Source organism: Monodon monoceros, unplaced genomic scaffold, assembly GCF_005190385.1.
Source record: "Monodon monoceros isolate NGI ecotype Baffin Bay Population unplaced genomic scaffold, NGI_Narwhal_1 Super_Scaffold_15, whole genome shotgun sequence".
Classification (NCBI taxonomy): Eukaryota; Metazoa; Chordata; class Mammalia; order Artiodactyla; family Monodontidae; genus Monodon; species Monodon monoceros.
Genome location: NW_021703771.1, coordinates 1,960,997 through 1,984,093, shown reverse-complemented (window position 1 = coordinate 1,984,093; position 23,097 = coordinate 1,960,997). Strand labels below are relative to the sequence as shown.

Here is a 23,097-nt window from a genome sequence, read left to right as displayed (position 1 = left end):
ACTAAAAAATAAAAACATAAAATCACAACCATACTATATTCTTTGTAAAATCATAGAGGACAAATTTCACAGGGGCTACATAGTAAAAAGGCAAGTTTTGATACAAAAATATCAGAGATTAAGCATTAAAATTTATGTTATTTGAGATTTTATGCTTGGTCTTACATTGAAGTGATGTTCATAATAATTTCAAAACTTATTTATTATAATTGCCTTATAAAAATCAGTATGGAGACAATACAGGAAGAAAACATAACTGTCACTTTTAAATCACACCTAACTTTAAATAAAATAATGAAAAAATTGTCATGCAGTATAATATCCCATTTTATTAAGCAGACCCAACTCTAGAAGCTATTTGGAGTTCCATCTTAAAATGAAAAAAATGTTTTCCCTATTCGATATTTAAAGTAATATGCTGAAGCTTTTGGCGGAAATTTAAAAAGATAAGTTCTAAAAACGGAAATGATGATATCATTGGAATAAACGTATGGCCATCCAGATTAGCTTTTTAAGGATGAAAATATATTTGAGTGCACAAATTCTGGTAAGCTTGCTAAAAAGTTTCTCCCATTACTTCACATTTCACATTTCAAACATGTTTTTAGTAAAAATAAGATAGCATAAAATGTGCTAGTGTTGTTGAAATAGTTGTATCTGACTTAGAAAAAACATATACATATATTCATCTGTTTTTATCACATAGGGTATCTTTGAGAATTCAGTGAAAATACAATGTTAATCAGCAATTATACATAAAATAGAATAAAGAATGAAACTTAACTCTTCTAATACCATTACTAAGAGAAAATGTAATTTGGTATTTTAATTATTTGTGTATATATGTATATATACATATGTATATGTATACACATTATCAATGAGCAATCTATTATTTTATATTTCAAGACTGAATATTACAGTTATCCATTATATGATCATTCAATATATATTATATACACATTCTTCATATAGTTAAACCACACATTATATAGTACTTACCATTGGTATATACTAAAAATAATTCATATGACTTACTTCCCAGCTGGGAATAAAAACATTCCATACCCATCTGATTGTTTTTCCAATCTGAAACACAAAGTTGTATCTGATTTTGATTTTGATTTCATGGAGTAATAAAAAATTTTGAGTATTTAAAATTTGAAATTATATTTGGAATACTTTTTACAGGCTTTTCATTATTATTTTTTTTTCTTCTGAGAAATGTGTCTTTACTTAATCACAGTTCTTATAAAGACAGTTTCACTTATCTCTTTCCAGGGAGATAATAGTATTATCTGCGAATAAGGGTAGATTTAAAAAATTTACTTAATTGGTTTTATAGTACTGTTTGGTCAAATTTCTAGGATCAAGTACAATGCTAGTGGTAAAAGTGGTCATCTTCTTGTTCCTGAATTTCATGAGACTTTGTGTCTCCATACCACATGGTGTTGGCTTGGTAATAAGTAGATAATAAATAAGGTGTAGTCTTTCCATTTCCAATTTAAAACATTTTAAATAGAAATAAAGGGAGAAGTAATAATATGGCACAATAGCCATTTGATAGAGTAACATTTGCTTTTATTTACTTTTATAATTTTTAAATACTTTTGTATAGACATACAATAATGGACTTTTATGTGTGTTTATATTTATTTATTTTTAAAATATTTAGTTAAAAACTTTTGTCAGTTGCTTGTGCTTTACTTCCGAAGGACATTTCAAGATCATGATTACTCTTTTGCTTTGTGCTTCATCTCCCATGAACCAGTCATTTTTGTCCCATTATCACCATCACCCCCTAAAAGTTTATGTGTGTTTCTAGAAAATTTGTTTTCAGTGTTACAGTTTTGTGCTTATTTTACACAAAGATGTGGAAAACTCTTCTTACTCTGTACTCTGAAATATTTAAAATAAACTGGTTTGAAAAGATGAAAAAATTCCTTAGGGTTTACCAACCAATCAACAAAATAAATATTTCTGCTTATTACTCTTAGAAAGGTTAGTTATTCGCTAAACTTCTTACACTTTCCAGGGCTTTATTGAGTCATTTTACTAGTTTACATGACTTGAGATAATTATTAAAATCATTGGCATTTAAATAATAATTTTATCTGAATTAATGTTTATTTCTTAATTTTATTCTGATTTTTATATGTATGTGTGTTTTCTTTCTAATTAGAATAGAGTTTATACAATTATTTTTATTTTCAAGGAAATTATTCATATATTTAACAATTGTCAAGTTTTTTCTGCTTTTTTAATTTAATACTATATACATTTAATTATAGAATTCCTTTCTCTAGCTTTACTAAACTTTCCAATGTCTTGCTCTTTTCTTTCTTTACTTTTTATTTCTTTGTTAACCTTTAGGTAATTTACAAATTATCAAATTTTCTTTGTTATTTGGTAATGCAAAATTGGAGGCTAGAGATTTTACTCGGGGTATTGTTTGCTTGTACTCTAGAAATTTGATATGCAATTTTTTTGCAGTGTTTTCTAAGTAGACTGTTATTTAAGGTTTGATTTCCAATTTCATCCATCAGTCAATATGGCATTTTAAGTTATGCTTTCTGAGTTACTTGGCAATTTTGTTTATTGTTTGGTTATTAATTTCCAGTCACTGCATCATTAACACAGAACAGGGTCATCAATAATTGCTATTTGGTATATTTTTTCTTTTATTTGGAAGTATATAGAGAAGTTAAATCATCTTTTTACAATTTTCCCAACTGTAGGGGATTACAAGTAGCTACTGGGGGTCTGAAGGGAAAGGGGCTAAGAAAAATCCCTACAGTCAAGCAGAAACAGTGTTGTAGTTTGTTAGTAGTCCATGTATTCAGGACAAAAGTAGGAGTGTTGGATTCATATGACTTATCTGCTATCATTGGCTTAGCATATCACAGTTCTTATAAGAATAATACTTGGACATTTAGACATAATGTATATTGTCTGTGAATATTCTTTAAAATTTCTTTTTCTGTGATTTAGGTTTGGGATAAGACTAATCCTAGGAGTTTTTCAGAAAAGGATTTTTAGGTGCCATTTCAGATGTAATAAATCCAAATATTTGGAAGTAGTATTCAAGAACAAAAATGTTTCAGTTTGTAATTCGGACTCCCGTGTGTCTTTGATGGAATGATTCTCCTATATTTCTTCATAGATGTAAACTTACACGTAAATATAAATGGGTTTACATACTTTGTCATTCCATTTCCCCATATTAATTGATATTTACACACACCTTCACTACTCTTTACATGCTTACCTTATGGGTTATAAATTTTTAATTACCTTACCATATTTTAATAAAAATCAGTACTTGTACCACATTCCAGACCATACACAGACCTTAAATATTTGAACCACATCTAACCCTCTCTAGATATCTACATATTTTGTATATGTTGTTCTGCATATATTTAAAACTATTCAAGACATTATTATTATAATTTTATACACTCAATACTTATCTATACTTATCCACATTGTGCCATTTTATTTATTTTATTACTTTCCTATATCTCCAAGCTTCCAACAGATTCCTTTTTACCAAACATATGATAATTACTATTTAGAATATCATTTTCAGCTTTTCTTCTGGGATGAATTCTCCATTTTCTATTTGTCTGAATGTATTTTTAGTTCACCTTTATATTTAAAAGATGTTTTATGGTAAGGGATAAGCAAATGAGTTAAATGAAAGAAGGAACTGTAACTACAAGTTAAATATCTTTACAGTAATGTATTTAAAGATGTATGTCTCTGTATGGCTTTATTGCTATATTGCGCATATATATATATATATATACACAAACACATATATGTATATGTATGTATCTATCATCTGTAAGTCTATTTATCTATCTATCCTTACTATGATATTGCTAACCCTATAATATCTTTGACTCCTGTTTATCAGTTCCTATATTCCTATTTTTTATTTTGTAAAACATATCATGTCACAGAGAATTTAGAAAAAGGCTCAGACAGCTGAGATATCAAATGATTCACACAATTTATGCCACAACTTGAGCCATTCTCTCCAGGTCTCTACTTATAGAATTGCATCATATTTTAAGTTTGAGGCTTCTGTATACTGATTATGTTCTAAAAAGCAGAAAAAATGGGGATGGGGTCAAAATATTTAACAAATCCAAAACTTCAAATATTTTAAGATAATTATTCTCCCATAACAATTTATTCTCATTTAGCAAACATATTTAGTCCTATTAATAATAGGGGAATAATAGTTATGCTTACATTGATCCTTGGATTTTTGCTTCCTGAAGCCTGATCTAACCAAATAAGAGCAATAGAAACATATTTGAGAGGTAATAATAAAGAAAATGCTATGGAAAAAGACAGATATTCTTCACTCTGGAAGATTCTTATCTGTCCTTTGCAGATCTATATTGAAACTTCTTCCAAAAAAGACAAAAAAAGCATAATTAAACAGAAAATATGTGACTTTTAAAATGACAAAGGAAGTGCAGCCTCAGTGAAAGTAGCCTGTGTTATTATGACTGGATGGCAGCTCTTTAGCTCCAGAATTTTCTTTCAAGTTCTGATTTCATTTTAAATTGTGATTTTCCCTAACTCATTAAAATGCAAAATCTATACAAAACAATGTTTTCATAATTATAAAATAATTTACTAAATGTTGCATTTCAGGAAGAAAAAGGTTATGTTCAGGAATTTAATTAGTGACCTGGCAACACTAGATATTCAACATTGGTTCTAATTGTATGCACATCTGGGATTTCCTCCAAAAGAACTTGATTCTTAAAGGTCAAACATTTATATCAAAGTGTTTTAAAATAACCGTCTTGTAGTAAGGAGGATGAACAACTTTTCATCAGAAGCAATGCAAATTAACTTCCCAAGAGAAATGACCCAATATATTCATCTTACACATGAGATATTTGTATTGATATATATACCATTTATGTTGGCTTCATTTGTATACCGTGGAGTATTCGAAAGAAAATGGCATAAAAATATAAGCATGAACATCACCCACTCTGGGCCAAAGTAGCTGAAGAAAAATTGTTTTTGGTCCTGTTTCAATCAGAGACAGTAATCTCTATATAGCACCTTACTTATTTTTCAATTTTTCCATTATATAGGTTGACATTCTATTTCCCTTTTGTCTACTTGCTCACATTACTGTTATGAAATATTGAAGGGATCTTGAGCTTCCCAAGAGAAATCCAGCACATTAACAGGATGCGGTAATATTACTAGAATATAAGACTCTTTTAACTCTTCCAGGCTTTATTTAATTTCATTACCTTTCATTTTCCCAGTGAAGTTAAAAACCAGCAATAAGCCAGTTAACAAAGCAGCAGCCATCCAAACAAACAAAAATAACACAAAACTACAGACCCTATTTAAATATCAAAAAGCCCAAGATCACAAAGAATTTAAAACTGTTTCCCAATTTCAATATGAAACTACCCAACATAAATAGGTAACATGTTATTGATAATTTAGTTTGGTATTTTTCTTTTCTCTTCATTCAAAGCACTTTTAGTTCTTTGAAAGAAAGAATTATTAGTACTTGTTAGGTAAGATTTTTTTTTTTTGGTTTTCATTTCAATGAATCTTAAGTACATCGATGACATAGTTTTATCAATATTGAAGGAAATCCAAAAAAGAGAATATATATGTACATGTATAGCTGATTCATTTCGCTGTTCAGTAGAAACTAACACAACATTGTAAAGCAACTATACTCCAATAAAAATTAATTTTAAAAATTTGAAAATATATGTATATTTCCATGGGTTTCTGAGTCCTAATTTTTAATTTAAAATAAATAGAAACTTTTTTTTTTAATTCAGGGAAGACTCTGTCTTGGGGGGTAGTCAATAATTTTGCCTGTGAGATTAGAGAACATATTATCTGAGCTGAGCCCAGAAGGATGAATGGGGTGAAACCGAGATTTAAAAGGCCCTGTGAAAGGCAAGGTACCCATAAATAAGAAACAGCAAGTGACAGCAAGAAGTCTATAATTGGCAGAGATTGAGATAATCCACAGGTCCTCATTGTTAATATGAAAGTGTGATACATGACTAGAGTACAATAATTTCCATTATTTAGCAACTGAGCAAACACCAAATGAGAGTAAATGAGAACAGAGGTTGAGATAAACATGTATTTTTTTATACAGATTTAGGTATCAAAATGACATGTTACAGTTAGAAAAATGATATTTCTGTGTTTATAATACTTTGATATTTTCTAACTTGATATTTTCTGTGTTTATAATATCAACAGACATAGTGAGGAAGTGGTGAGGAAGAATATTTGAGGTGGCTCAGAATTTCGATTTCACTGCCTGGTTGCTTTGCTATCCCAGGAAGCATTTGTTTTTATCCAGGCAGCCTCAGGATGGATAGAGGCCAAAGCAGCCAGTGATGACAATTTGGTCACCATCCAAAATATTGATAAATAATGTGTAAGTTCCAGCCATATCTGGGAAGTTTTTGTTCCTGTTTATTTCTTTTTTTTTTTCTGCATATCATTATACATTAAATGATGTAGTTCTCAAATTACATTATCTTTCCATCACGTACCAAGTTACTCCTGCACTCATATCCAACTTGATTATCCAGCAATATTCTGAATATGTGTATTTAGGGAATTTCCTTTTATTTATTAATTTCCATACGGGTAGATACTGCATAATTTCTTTATATTTTTGTAGTTTTCTAATTTCTCTGAAAATCGTATTGTTAGTACATTATATAAACAAGCTTCCAAAGCTACTGAAGGAAAGTGCCTCTCCAAAATAATCATTTTTATGAATAGAAGATAACAGGGCTTTTCTTGCTGTCAGGGCAGTTCTTAAGAGATTTCTAATCTGCACAAGCTTCAAAAATGCTGACTAAATCTAAGGAGTATTATAAAACAGCAGCCAGAAATTTAACAGAGGAAAAAATATTTTGTTTTTGTATTCCTTGGAAAATGATGTGACTTCTCTATATTCTGTTATTTGACTACAATTTAAAGGTAATCCTGAGCTGGTCTCATGAATAAGAAACTGATGTTTTTTAATTTAAATTCTATTTTAAAAAATGGACAATTATTTAGTAAAAATAACAATGAAATGATTGCAGAGTCATATTTCAGAGATTCAGGCCAAAAATACTGTATTAGAAAATGACACAGTATATCCAATCTTCCAATTTGTCCTTTTGTTGTTTTAAATTTAATATATATTTTATATTTATCAAATATAAAATAATATATATTTTATATTTATTTATATTTATAGACCTGAAGGTCTATAATAACTTTTCAAACAACCATTAGTTTTAGTGTTTTTATAGGAATGTTGAGTTTCAAAAATTATTTTGAAATACGTTTCTTTCAAGGGAGTACATTAATGTTAGTGAGATCTTTAAACAGAAAAATAAAGGTTGACATATCTTCTGTGTCACATCGTTGCAGTTACACAGGCTTCTCATTGTGGTGGCTTCTCTTGTTGCAGAGCTTAGTCTCAAGGCAGGCGGGCTTCAGTAGTTGTGGCTCGCAGGCTGTAGAGCATAGGCTCAATAGTTGTGGTGCACGGGCTTAGTTGCTCCATGGCATGTGGGATCTTCCCGGATCAGGACTCGAACCCATGTCCCCTGCATTAGCAGGTGGATTCTTAACCACTGCGCCACCAGGGAAGCCCTGTTAGGCCTTTTTAAATGTGCTCTAACAAAATAATGTATTATCTATTTATCATTCATCCATCCACCTACCAACCTATCTATTTATGCTTCCATAAATGTACTTGTTACTGAGTCCACACTTGTACTGCTCACTGCACACCAAGCCAATAAATTGAGAGATGAGTTGTTTGGGGCAAAGAATAGAGACTATTCAGAAAGCCAGCAGACTTAGAAGATGGTGGATTAGTGTCCCAAAATTAGAATTAGAATTCAATTAGAATTAGAATTAGAATCTTCCCCGAGTTAGAATTCAGGCTTCTTTTATACTAAAAAGGGAGGGAATGTGGCTGGTTGTTGCCAACTTCTTGGTGCCAGCCAGACCTCCCACCCACCAGGGGATGTGATAATCCTTTGTTCTTTCAGCTGTCCATGTAGGTCTGGTAATGATGTTCCTGTAAACCTCCAACCAGACAAACGTTATTCTCTGTTCTGAAATTTTTTATCTGTATATGAATTGAAAATGTTATACCTTTAAAAATCAATCCTGGCACAAAGGACCAAAGCGGCCAAAAATAAGTAAGTAAAATAAATTTTAAAAAATAAATAAATGTATATTTTTTTAATTAAAAAAAATCAATCCTGGGACACAGAGCCTTGAGAATGGGCTACTTTATATTTTAGGCTAAAGGCAACATTCTTTTACAAAGGTTCGGAGCCAGCATAACTAAGCAGAGGCAAGAGAGCACAAAGGTTAGAGCCAAAGGAATAGATCCAGTATGAAGTCAGGTTTGTTCTTCTCTTATATATTTATTTAGCTTGGCACAAGGTATCAAATAAAATAAGGTCACAGATTAATTATGCATGTAAAATTATTGAGTAGTTATGGCTTTCTTATTCATACACTGAATATGAATGATGAATGAAGTTATATTGGCATAATTAAAGCTAGCTATATTTGTAAGTCTAGGTATTTTCAAAGAAGCATAGATGGGCTCTTATCATATCATTGATGATGCTAATTATAAGAGACTCTAACTTTATCAATTTTAATAAAGTTATGAGCACACATGATAAAAATTTAGTTTTCAATATGTTATTCCCCATTGAAGTCTACTTAATAGACAGTTGCTGGCTTTTTAAATCAATTCCAAGAGAAGTATAGTATCTTCATTAACGTAAGAGAAAACAGAGCATATTACTGAAAATGAAATGGCAGAAGCCAGGATTTCCATAAGCTATTTTTAGCAGATTGAAAAACATGAAATTTGGCTCAATTTCTCTTTGAGAACATGCATTTTATCTGTCATTATCCTTCATGAAACACGCTGTGTATTATTTGGGGGCAGAGAATATCAATGACTCCAGGTATGTCTCCATTCTTCTTGAAGTATCGGTGCACTAAATGGGCACAAAACATTGTATTATTCAGTCTATCAGGTAAAAACCTTCAGGTAAGTTCCAATAGTGGCCAAGGAAATGGCAAGAAGATAAAAAACAGAATTAACCTACTATTTTGTAAGCAACTATTAAGATTGTTTAGGATTTTTCTTATATTAATTCACATAAAGGTCAATATGAGGCCCATAAAATTTTGCAACGTAGAGGAAGAAAACTTCATAATATTGCAGTAGGAAAGTATACTTTTGTACAAGATCTGCTAGAAATTAAAGAAGCTAGTTTGACACAATTGTTTTTTTCTCTTAAAAAAAGAATATACAGTACACTATGAAAAAAGTTATGAAGGCTGAGAGCAAAGTAAGAATAGTCATCTGAATAACATATGAGAATAATACAGCTAAAGATTAATACAGGAGAATAAATAAAATCTCCATTAGAAGCAGTTAGTAGAATGAGTATAAAAGTCAAAATTGTGATGTGAAGAATAAATATGGAAGAGTTTTACTAAACATAAAGGCAATAGTAAAAATGAGAGGTTATTAAAAAGGAGAGTCAACAAACTGCTAACATGGATTACTAAATAAAACCAAAACAAATGCTAAAGAATTATAATGGAAGTTAAAATATATATAAGTCAATTTTTAAGTTGTATAAGACATTTAAAATTATAATTTGAAATTGTGAGACCAATATTAATGTATTTAATTCACTATCTTGAGCTTAAAATATTTTTTAAAAAATAAAAATAAAGATTACTATAGATAAGACTTGTTCTCTTCAAAGTTCAATGCCAAAAAGAACAAGAAGTACAACATCTATTGACTTTTGACAGAAAAATAAAATAGATTAACAAATAGTGCTGAGGTTATACTTTTACATAGGCAAAGACAAGGAAAATTGTAATATATATTACAATTTAATTTTTAAGTTTTTGAGAATAGAGGGGAAAGAAAAGTCAGTATCAGTTTGGGTACTTGAAAGTGTAATATATTAACAGACATGAATTATTTTGAAACCATGCATTTTATAATAAACCATGTCCAGTAATACACAAAATCATTAAGATGACAAAACTTAGTGTTTGTGTTTGTGTATTTAAATATTTCTGCCTTATCGGCATATACCAACTTTGTATTCTTTGGGGTTTTGTTACATAACCTGAAAAATGAGCAATTAAAACCAAGTACTGGGACAAACCACCAAGTCAAAATGGAAGTTTATGTGAAGAATGTATCAATGAGTCTACATGCAACTGCCCTGGGGGGTCAGTATCACATTTAAGAGTATAAATTTTAAATGTACAATTTGATTTTTCCCAAGGAATACTTATCCATTAATTTTTCTGGAAACATCTTTTATTTGCTTTACATTTTTGGTGCAGTTAATAGCAAATTAGTCATTATTATAGAAAATATTCTATCAATTATATAAAAAGAGAAATATTTATGTTCAAAAGTAACAATTTCAAGACTGTCTTCACAGGCTGAATGTACTCATGTCAAGAATGATTTTCTTCACAGACTGGTGGAATTGACTAGATTGTGATATTGTTGAAGGGAATAAAGAAAACATATTCATTATTAAAACAATCACCTTTATTAAATAAGTTAGATTTTTGATAGAAAACATTTATGTTACCTTTATATGTGTTTAAATGTAAGCAGATGGTGTGTACAGATCTTTCTGTACACAGCAGTGAAATGAGTGACATGCAGTTATTGTATTTAACACAGTTTGATACTTGCTTCCTGGGTGAGTTTGCAAGCTCTAGTAATGAAGCATATTGCTCTGAATACTTAGCGTCTATGAGAAATAGTGATTATCTCCATTTTCTTGGGTATTTTAAATTTTTTTCATGATAAAAGGTAGCATTCTTTCACTGAAAATGATAATATATATCTTAAGCTTATTCATGTCAATGTATATACTTTAAACTTCACTATGCGGAGGCCAAGTAAAATGCTTTATGCTTCTGGCATCTGGATTTTCACTTAATTTGTGGCTGTTTTCTCCATATATTTCTGATTGACATGATAATAGCAGGAAGAGCACTTACATTTTCCATCTTTTGTCTCATTGAGTATCTGAGTAAATGCATTTTACTATTCCCCCACCCCCAATGGGATATATCATTACCAGTTGTATTTGATATTTCAACAGGTTACAAAAGTCATAAAATTGTTCAAAAGCAACATATCCATTTGTGTCAAGTATTGACTCCATAGCTAGTTCCTGTATAGATGGATAGAGCACTATAATTTCAAAAACAACAATTGTAAAAAATTTGTAAGGAAGAAAAAAGATACAGCACATTTATTAGAATTTATTGTTTTAAATTGTAAATAATAGTTACAAATTTTAGATATTACTTAGGAATAGATTTAGGATAAAATATCCTATTAATCTATGCATCATTGAGTATATGCCTTTTTATTCTAAAGCAAAAATAACAAAGCAAAATTTATATATTTATATGACACATTCTCAGCTTTTCTAAAATAACTTATATTTTAAAATTCAGTTTTACATCACTTCTTAGAGAAAGTTCTTATCATTTTACTGATTTCGGGCTCTCACTGTTGTGGCTTCTCCCATTGCGGAGCACAGGCTCCGGACGCGCAGGCTCAGCGGCCATGGCTCACAGGCCCAGCTGCTTCCTGGCATGTGGGATCTTCTCGGACTGGGGCATGAACCCGTGTCCCCTGCATCGGCAGGCGGACTCTCAACCACTGTGACACCAGGGAAGCCCCATTTTACTGATTTTTCTTCATTCTGTCACTTGTAGGCAGCTACTAAATATCGTAGTATACCTAAGACCTAATTGTATAAGCTCAGAATTGTCTATAAAGAATAGAAGGGATTCACAGCAGGCTACTTCGTTTGCTTGAGTAGCTCAAATTTTAAAAGTTGTAAGAGACCAAAAGTATCAGTATTAAGAGGTCAAACTGTGGACAATGCCAAATAACACACCACTGAGTTTAAACACACTTTACTTGTAAAATGAATGACATTTTGAGAAAATAAGCTAAACTTCATGAAAATAGTTTGAGAAAGTCTCCATTTCAAGCCACTTAACTATACAAATAAGGCCAACAATCAATAAATTGCATTATCTCATTCAGCCCCAGAAATTACAGGATGTTTATAAAATGAAAATTAACTAATTCCTGATACAAAGTTTCCCATTTTCTAATCAATTGATCAAAATAAAATGTTAAAGTTACACATAGAAATACTTATAAATTTGGTCACATGTAATATATATCTCATTTTTGTTTTATTGAAAAAATATGATTTTTCCTTCCTTTAGACATATCAAAATGATTATTCAATTTGATACATTTAATTTTACTTAACTTCATTTAATTTTGGAATTGATAAAATAACTTATTGGAAAATTTTACCTAGACATGTAGTTTAAGTATTTTTTAAGTTACCTGAATACCATGATGTTAGAAATACTAAATTATAGGACAAACCAAGCAGTATTATTTGTTTATGACTGGATTTCTCTCAGTTTCCCTGCTGTGGGCATTCAGAGGAAGACACTGCCCAGTGCCATTTGCTCTCAATCCACACATTCTCTCTACGGTAGGTCTGCCTGCCGATGCAGGGGACACGGGTTCGTGCCCCGGTCTGGGAAGATCCCACATGCCGCAGAGCGGCTAGGCCCGTGAGCCATGGCCGCTGATCCTGCGCGTCCAGAGCCTGTGCTCCACAACGGGAGAGGCCACAACAGTGAGAGGTCCGCGTACCGAAAAAAAAAAAAAAAAAAAAAATCAGCAGCAAGTAGTCATAGAATTATACTGAGATTGATCTTTCTGAAATACAAGAAAATAACATAATGCACATGCTCAGGACACTATTTCCAACTTTTACAACTTTATTTCCAAGTCTAACCTCCAGTGACTAGACAAAGACTTTAATTATTTTACAAGTAGAACTACACACATGGTGAGTTAGAAAAGGAAGTTATCTTGCTGCTAATTATAATAAAAATGCATCTGAAATATTCTGTTGAATGTTAACATTTGTCTTAAATTTTCCTACTTTTGCTTACAGCTACTACTTCTAATGAGAGTGGTTGAATATCAAATAAATTTACTCAAAATATTAAAGAAACATTTAAATAATGTTATTCAATGTTTTTACTGTAAAAAGATAGTGAAAATATCACTCCAAATTTCCAAGCTTTGCTGTAGTGATTTTTTTAATATAAAACAACTTGTATTAATCAAATACTGCAAAATATTTAAAAATAACACAAAGGATTATAATTACATAACACAGGTATATAAATATTACATCTCCCAAATATCTAATTTTAAGAATAAATAATAAACTTATTAATGAAATTATGCACAAAAATCTTATAAATTTAATCAGAAATAAATGCATAGGAAAAGCATGCCATTGTAGATATTTACCATATAAATTTTATAGGATTTTTTTTTAGAATAGCTTGAAACTAGCATTCTGTTTTGGAATATCAGTTTGCCCCAAAGAGGCACCTTCAGTATCATTAAGTTCCTGAAGTTCTATTTACTTTATATATATATATATATATATATATATATATAATATAAGTTCTTCATAAAAAGTGGAGTTATAATACCACCAACGTGTCTGCTATGTACACATATCTGGTTTTGAGCACAAACATGTTTCCCAATGAGAGCATTCAACCTTAGCTGCACAGAGGTGTGGGTGGTAGGACAAAGGGAGGGGCTGATTGAAAGACATTTTGGTGCTTGATGGGATATTTGTGGATTTGAAGAGGAACTAACTACTGGGAAGTTACTACCATTCCCTAGGGGCTGGCTGTATAATTGGTAGGAAGATCAGACTTAAGTCTATATAAAATATGATGCTCTAAGAACAGCAGAAATGGACCCAAATTAAGTTTACTCAGTACTTTATTAAGTGATATTAATGAAGGATTCCACAGAAAAGTGATTAGTTACTCTTCTGGGTCTATTTCCAAATCATATTGAAAATGCTCTAGGATCTGAAAAAGGACAGATATATGTGTATGTATAACTGAATCACTTTGCTGTGTACCTGAAACTAACACATTGTAAATCAACTATAATCCAATAAAAAATAAAAATTAAATAAAATTAAAAAAAAAAAAAAAGAAGGGCTTCCCTGGTGGCACAGTGGTTAAGAGTCCGCCTGCCAATGCAGGGGAAATGGGTTCGTGCCCTGGTCAGGGAAGATCCCACATGCCGCGGAGCTGCTGGGCCCGTGAGCCATGGCCGCTGAGCCTGCACGTCCGGAGTCTGTGCTCCGCAATGAGAGAGGCTAGAGCTTTCCATCTAAGAAAATGAGATGGTCTGAAGAATCCTCCACTCCTCAAGTTATTGAACACCAAAATCACAAAATTGAATTCATATTAGTAAGAGGATAAACATTCTCTTTTTATAACATCTATGGTAAACTGTAAATAATCAAGATGTCACATAAATGGAGAAATGTAAATTATTTCTGCATTTCAAAAAAAGAATTTATTTTGATTTTAACATTGATACAGGAACCATTTAAAGCGTTATTGATGAGTACTTAAATACTTCATTCATTCATTTGTTCACTCACTCATCCAATAGATAATTATTAGTAGATAATCAATTATTATGCATACTATTTTTCAGACATGGTAGTATTTTGGGGAAAGTGATTAGGGGAATCACAGATAAACAAAGAGAGAGTCTGCCTTCAGGGAGCTAAACACTTACTGGGGGAGACTACAAAAAACAACAAAAAAAGGAAGGTCTAGTATAATGCCTGTGTCACTGTGCTGTGAAGGAAAACAGTACAGTGGCAGGAGGGGAGTGAGGTGGTGGGTGAGAGCTATTTAGATTAATTGATAAGGGAGAACTAAGGAGTGACAGGTGAGCAGAGATCTAGAAACAGTGATGGAGGTAACTATGTGAAGAGTAAGAGGAAGAAACTTTTAGGCAGAGAGAGCCTCAAGCACAACAATCTTGAGGTAAGCAGGGACCATGTCTCGTAAGGTCTATAGGCCCCAGTTACAACCATGATTTACCAAATGCTAATTAGGACACTTAGACTTTTGTCCACTTGACCTAGAACATTTTGTTTATACAGATCAAGCAAGAATCTATGAGGCTTCCCCTCTATTTCACTTCCGGGAACACCATGATCAACTAGCCAGTGCCATAGGTCTGTGGGAAGCAGACAATTCTGACTGCTGCTTTGACTTCTTGCCATCATGACAAACATGACCACCTTGTCTTTGGTGATTGAGTTTCACCACTTGACCCCTGTCACCCTGAACTCTAATTACTTTCATTGTATTTAGATTTCTCACTTTAGTAACTACAATTCCCCCACTTAGGTGTAGCTTGCAGAGAAGGTCCTCAAGGATGCCAGGAACCCCATCACAAATTTATTTCTCACTATCATGGCAAAGGTATATCCTCTGGACCCTCCCATGGTAAATAGCAGGTCTTAAATGACAAATCTTTCACATTCCAATCTCCCTAAGCCTTCAAATACTTCCCTCTACATTAAACCAAGGCAGGTGAGGCATTTCCAACTCACTCACTGTGGGCCCCCGTTTTGGGGGTCCATGTTTCAGCAGGCAGCCAAACACACGGCTGGAGCCCTTTCTATCTCCCCAGCTGTAGCAAGAAAGGCAGAATTTCTGCTTAGTGAGCCCATATCAATACATTTGGCCTGATCCCCATGTAATATTTCTTCTGCCATTATCCCACAACCTCAATGTCCCTCCCACATATATTCCCTGGATTTCTCTCTGTGTAAATTAGAAAACTCAAGTACTTCTTTTGGAGTATAGTAGGTCACCCTTGCCACCTCACCTTTAGGGCCTGCTGTGACTAGAGTCTAGTTATAGGCCCAGAAGTGAAAAGGGGTGGAGGGGGTAGGTTCTGAGGAGAATCAGCATTGTCATCGGTGACAACTCTCTCAGGAAACCATTACTATTTCCTCAGACAATGCAGAGTTAATTCCCTCAGAAGGAGTGGAGAGTCCCCACACTAAGGGAAAAGAAGACTCTCCTACTTGGAGCGGAGAAGTCTCTTCCCCTGGGAAAGAAGAGTCATTAGGATTTAGGGACTCTGTGTTCCCAGCTTCATCAGGGTCTTCCCACACATCCTCATCCCCCTTTCAGCATCCCATTCCTTCCCATCATGGCCTTCATATTCACACTGGGAGTTCAACTTGTACTGTAATTCTGCTGGTCACAGGACGAGATTCTGTATTTGATTTTCAGCAGTCTTAGCCCTGTGGTGACAGGACATAAGGGTCTCCTTCAGGGCACTTGTAGATGTTTTCAGGTCATTTATGTAGAACTTGATCTGAGAATTTGAATCCTGAATCTCATCCTCTTCTTTCCCCACTTTGTCCAGCAACAATTAGGAGCAACCTCATTATATTCATTCATTTGAGCAAAATGGTTGGAAGTACTGTATTCACAGTCCCCCATATCCTTGCTTCTTCTACATGATTGATTAGGAATATCCAAGTGATAGTTTGCTTATCTTCGGTGCCAGATCCCATCATGGACTCTCTGTGCTCTCTTTACTACTGAAAATAAAGTCATCGGCATTTTTAAATCTTGATTAGAGAGATAATTTCAGATACCCCAGAACAAATTTTTAAAAATTCATCTTTAAAATTCTGTTCCTCTAGAACCATTTTCAGTACCAAAATATGCATTAGGATTCCCCAGAGAAACAAAACCAATGGGAGAGGTATAGACATAGATATAGATATATAAAGATATTAATTGTAAGGATTAAGGAGGCTGACAAGTCTGGAGAGCTGCAGTGAGTATGAACCTGTGTGGAGAATACATTAATATATTGTGCCTTCATGTCATATTGAACAAACGTGAAATTAACCTTCATTGATAAAAAAAACTAGAGTCAGTATCCAAACCATCTTGACATGAAAGAGTATAGCTGTACAAGAAGAACTAATTTTATGGATAAATAAATGTTGCATATTGATGTGAGCTTCCCAATCCAGCATATGCGTTAGATTGAGGTTTATGCAGCCCAACATAAACACTTGCACATAAGCTGGGGGATTTATTTTTATTTCTATTTTTTTTAATTTTATTTATTTATTTTTGGCTGTGTTGGGTCTTTGTTGCTGTGCGTGAGCTTTCTCTAGTTGCAGTGAGTGGGGGCTACTCTTCATTGCAGTACGCGGGCTTCTCATTGCGGTGGCTTCTCTTGTTGCCTAGCACGGGCTCTAGGCATGAGGGCTCAGTAGTTGTGTGGCTCATGGGCTTAGTTGCTCTGTGGCATGTGGGATCTTCCCGACCAGGGATCGAACCTGTGTCCCCTGCTTTGGCAGGCGGATTCTTAACCACTGTGCCACCTGGGAAGCCACGGGGGTGGGTGGAGGGGAATTTAGTTTTAGCAGAGCATCCTGATCATGGCTGGTAATCATTGTACTGTAATCTGATAGGAACATATGCCCATCAGGAAGCTTGGATGCAGGAAAGGAGATTTTATTAAACAATAATAAGGTATAGCACGTAGTTTCATGAAGACCAGACGTCTGCTGGCTGACCTACGAGAAACTCAAAAAACACCAAACCTGTAATAAATAATCAGGCCTGCATGCCACGAGTTCTGTCAGTGCTTGTTGCAAATTATAGAAACACACATGTCTGCCTGGTGCTTGCTTGGAGATTGCATCCATCTCATTCATTTTCCTCCTCAGGTTACTGACTTCTGAATCTAGGTCTCACTGGGACACCTACCTTGCAGAGCTGAATCATGTGCAAATACCTAAAGAGCAAGGTACTCTGGGAAGTGGAACACATCATGTGGGGGATTATAAAATGCAGGAAGTATGTTCAAAGGTTGACTAGAGACTGCATCTGGATTATTGAGTAGAATCTGGTTGCCTTCATTCAGAGCTGATGCTGACACACAGCTTATGGAGTCAGGGCAGGATGAGCAGGGTGATGACAGTCTGAATAATGATCAACAGGCTTACTTGGAGATGCTATTTGCCTTCACATTTTTTAACAGTTAAACTTTTTAAACTGTTAAAATATTTGTAATATGAAGAATAAGGTAAGTGATTATAAATCCTGAAGGCAGAACTGTAATAAAGTTATCACTTGATTCAGTTTTTTAAAGTTTTATAAGAAATAAATCTGACCATTAATAGAATGTTATAAATATAAAATAAAATTTTATAAAAAGATTTTAACATCTTTTTAAAAACTGACTTTGAAAATTCTACATGCTAAGCTATAGAAATGTCTAGGAACTAACTTCTCTCTCTCCAGATAAAATGATGTTCTACCTCTTTCTAAATAATGAGCATGATATAATGCCCACAAAATCCCAGTTTGATTTAGTTCCAGGATGTTGAGTGTGAGATGTTTTGTTTCCAGTGTCAATAACTGTCATAACTCAGGTTCTGTGCTTTTATAACCTTCCCACACTTCTCCTTATCTTCAGATCTTTGCTTCTGTGATTACCTCCTATCCTTTTCCATGACTATTTTGTATTAATCTTTTAGTATAATCTTTCTCAAATAAATTTTAGATGAGTAGGGGAAATCAGAGGATATAAATTATGCATAAATAACATAAATGTTAGATGTTTTCTTACCCTAAGAATAATATTTAAATACATAATGTTCACAATCTTTTCCAAATCTGAGAATAATCCATCATTTTTATTATGCAATCTAATCCAAAACCATGATTTACCTAGAAAAAGTTATCTATTTGATAATTTGGTAGGAACAGACTAAAACATGTTGAGGAATCAATGTCAGTTACCTATTTTCAATCTATTTCACACATATATTTGCAAATATTCTTTCATGATTATTCCTAACACCAGTAGGTACTTTCATAGGTATTTGTTTCAAAAATTATAATTTATTAACTATCCCTTAGAGTTACATGTTATAGACAAGACTTTCAGTTTATGAAATATGCAAGGTATCATTCCTGAATGTAAGATCTTATTATATTAGCCAATATCCTGTGTATAATAAGGCATAACAATGTATTCTGTGTGTGTGTGTGAGTGTGTGTGTGGATGTGTGTGTGATAGGGAGTGCTTTTTCTATTAGGTTAATTTCAATGTCATGGTCTTCTTTTGAAGGGTTAAGGATTTGACAGAGAAACCATTCATTCCTTCTTTCATGAAGAGTTTGGATAACACAATTAAAAATATTCCATAATTTGTAGAAAGTGCCTTTTTGTTTTATTGTTTTGATCTTAGGGTTTGGGTATTTAGATTCTCAAATACTTATCCTGGATCAGAATTCAGCTGGATACATGATAGGTACCAAACGGGATTGTTAGAAATGTATCCTGTGCTGTATCCAGATAAATTATGACTTATTCTGTCTGGGATGAAGCCTCATTGGTAAACACTACTTTGATGGCTGCATACCTCTCCTATAGATATTGTACTATGGTTATGGCTAATCAATTATTTTGCCAAGTTTGGGCAAGGATGCTCTTATAGCATCCTTTCATTTTTATCTAATTAGACATTTTCCCCACCTATAATTATTATCTTTCTTTGGAAAATTATTATAATGTAGAAAATATAGAAATAATAAGATTATTTATGGTAAATATTTATTTAATAATAATTAAAAATTTGAGCTTTTATAGTCTCACATAAAGCACAAGTAGGCCATGCTTCCAAATCTGCACTTCAAGATCATAAGTGCTCCCAAAAATCCAAGCTTGGGGTAATGCCTGCTGAGGCATGTGCAGAAAATTTCTGGAAGAAGCAAAACTTGTTGAAAAAAAAAATAGGGCTTAATTCCACATTGTTACACGTAATGATCTATGTTTCTGTGATTATATCAAGGTAAATAGATATAAAATTATAAAATGTAATGTCAAAAACTTTGTATTTTAAACTAATATCATACGAAGCTTAAATAGGAAATAATTTACTGGGTAATTTTTCACATGTTCACTTCTTTCTTTGAATGCATGCTACTACTAACGTAGATTTAAATAGCTTATGCAATCTGTTAGTATAAATAAAGTAAAAATATTTTATTCTTATTTTATTTCTGTAGATTTAAAATGTGAATGAAGCAAGCTACTTAATTCTTCAGTCCTTTATGAATCCTTAGAGTGTAAAATGCAATGCAATCTGTACTGCATTGAATATTAAGGGAGTGATATATTGTTGCTTATAAATAATAATAAGGTAATAAATATATTATTTCAGAAATAAAAGAAATTTATATGGATACCTATGCTAATGTAGTAATTTTTTTAATCCCAAAGTTTTTTGTTTTAGAATGCTAATGTGAGAATATTATGAATTCTCTTTACATTATCAATAATGGGCAAAATTATGGCAAAGAGTCTATTGGATAGCTTCTCAGTGCTAACAGAATGATACCTTCAAATACAATGAAAGACATATTATGTATGAGTGAAGGAAAAATAAATCCCTTAATGACATAAATAAAGGAAATCCATAAAGTTTATAAAGTACATTGATAATAATTGGAATAAACTATAACTTATAAACAAATTATAGACTAGATATTTCTAAAACTTAGGTCACTTTAAGTATCTGCTATTTTTCATTGATTTCACTAATAAAAGTGAAATATTCTTCAAAATAAAATAACCAAAAGCTCTCATCAAATTTGCAATTTTAAAATGTTTAAGGAGACAATGAAGTACTTATATGTTGAGGTCCATTTATTTTCTAAACTTTGGGGGTTATTTACTTCTAAGAGAATGTCTATGTACACCAAGAGTCTGGCTAGTTTAAAAAAATATGTTTATTCTTTGCCTGTTTAAAAGTAGTGAAAACAATTTACGTTCAAATATAGCTGTGGATTTGGAGACATGAGGTAACTTCAGTGTTTGATAGGAGAAGCATTTATTAATTAACATTTATTCATATCTTTGCCTTATGAAGGAGTTCTGTTTTTTATCAGATATTTTCATGTATATGAGCAACACTCTCCATATTTAATTTCTGAATCATTACAATGTTTAAAAGTTGTTTTCTCACCCATTACAAAATTATCTACTTTATATGTGCTTTCATTATTTACCATTCCTTTTCATTTTATAATAGACCCTAGAGTTATAAAATGGATTTAGAATAATATAATATTGATGAAGGAGGAAATGGATTCATGAGTATGCCATGATTATGAACAGTTATTCAGTAGGTACAACCACCTAATTATCCTCTTTATATGGGAGTCTCTTTAAAATTTTAAAGGTATTATTTAAATTTAAAAATAGCCTGCATGTTCTGAGAGGCTATGTTAAGGATAGGAAGGTAAATCATTGAAAGACGAAAATAAGGAATTGATCTAACCATATTTGTTCAAAAATGATTCCTTCGTCTGCAAGTACAAGGGATGCATTAGTGAGTGGCAAGATTGGAAGTTGAGAAACAAGTCAGGGACTATTCTAATAGTTCAGACGAGATACCAAATATTTTGGATTAATGTGGTAGAAGTGAACACATTAAAGAGATAGTTAAGGGGTCTTGTCAATAAAACTGATGAGTGAGGAGACAGTGGTGCTAATTAATATGGTTAAATATGGATCAGTTCCATAACTTCCTATTTGGTCTCCATATTCGTAGACTTGCCCCATTCAAATGTCCTCTTCAGTGAGTAGACAGTTTGATGTTTTAATGAAAATGACATTGAAAGCATGTTAAATATATTCCTTTAAAACAATCTCCTCTGTTTTAATAAAATAAACTTAAAAACCTAAAAATATGTAGCTACATTTACTTTAATGAATCTAAATAGTGCCTCTCCAGCCTGCATTGTATACCCTTAAATAGGTTTGGAGTTTGGCATTTTATCTAACTCTGAAAAAGTAACACATAGACATTTATATGCAGTATAGAACTATCTATAGAATTCAAAACCACTTTTGCCTTCCCCAAATGGTAATTACATCTTGTACATTTGAGCTCTCACTAACAAGTAACGACATAACAACATGTCATTTTCTAAGTGAATGAGTTAATGCATTTCTGGTTTGAGATAGATCACTGAATGTTATGTATGACCCCACTTTTAATTGGAGAATACATTATATTCAATAGTGCATTCATTATTCAATAATTCAGTAATTCATTTCCTAATCATTACATTTGATTATTAAGTATGTGCTTGACATTGTCTGATATGTAATGTATTGGCAAAAATAATTATGAATAAGTTGATGATGATCAATAATACTAGAATTCTTCAGTTGCAAGTAATACAAATTCCCCTGGATAATTTAAGAACAGGTAAGTTATGGGAAAGATATAATAAGCTATCAGAACTTACAGAAAGGCTTAGGAAAAACTCCTGAACACTCTTTAGAAATGAGCCAGGTACAGAGATCCAGGTACTGGACACAAGATGGGTTTCAGGAAAGGGGCAGTCTACCCTTTCTTTGTACCTTATCAGAATCAGACTCTTGGGAGGAAACCTCTGACAGAAGAGCTTAATCCACTGGCCATGGGAGAACATGTCTCTGATGTCTCAACAGATCATGTTCTATTGGAAGAGAATTCCTCAAAATAATGCTGTTCAGAAGGGGCTATGGAGTGCTTCATAGCCAGGAAACAGGAAACATTTTGTATACTGCTAAAACAACTCTATTAAATTAGTATGTCAGATTAACTATTTAACAGAGCTAAAGAAATAAAAGCATTAAAATTTTGCAAATGGAAAAATTTTGACATTACACTTATTGGAGAAAGAATGTGGTATACACAGATTAGAATAAAAAAATCTTAGACTAAAATCATGCCTTTAAAACTTATAACAGTTTGATTTGGGGCAAATAGCCTTCTCTATATATTTCTTTACAGATAAATATTTTAGATAAATAATATGTGTTTTATCTTTTTCATTATCATGAGTATTAAATATAACAGTCTGCAAGAAAAACTTTTTGTTAAGCACCATGAAAACCATAATTGAGTTGATATTACTTTAAAGTCAACATGTCAGACTTTTATTATACATAAAATATCATTTTAGAGTATTCTGGATATTT

The 23,097-nt window shown here is 32.4% G+C and overlaps 1 protein-coding gene across 1 annotated transcript in view; it reads left to right on the top strand.

Moving 5' to 3' along the window:
- EYS (eyes shut homolog) overlaps positions 1-23,097 on the top strand; it is a 1,642,163-nt gene that overhangs the window by 160,186 nt on the left and 1,458,880 nt on the right. The window lies entirely within an intron of this gene.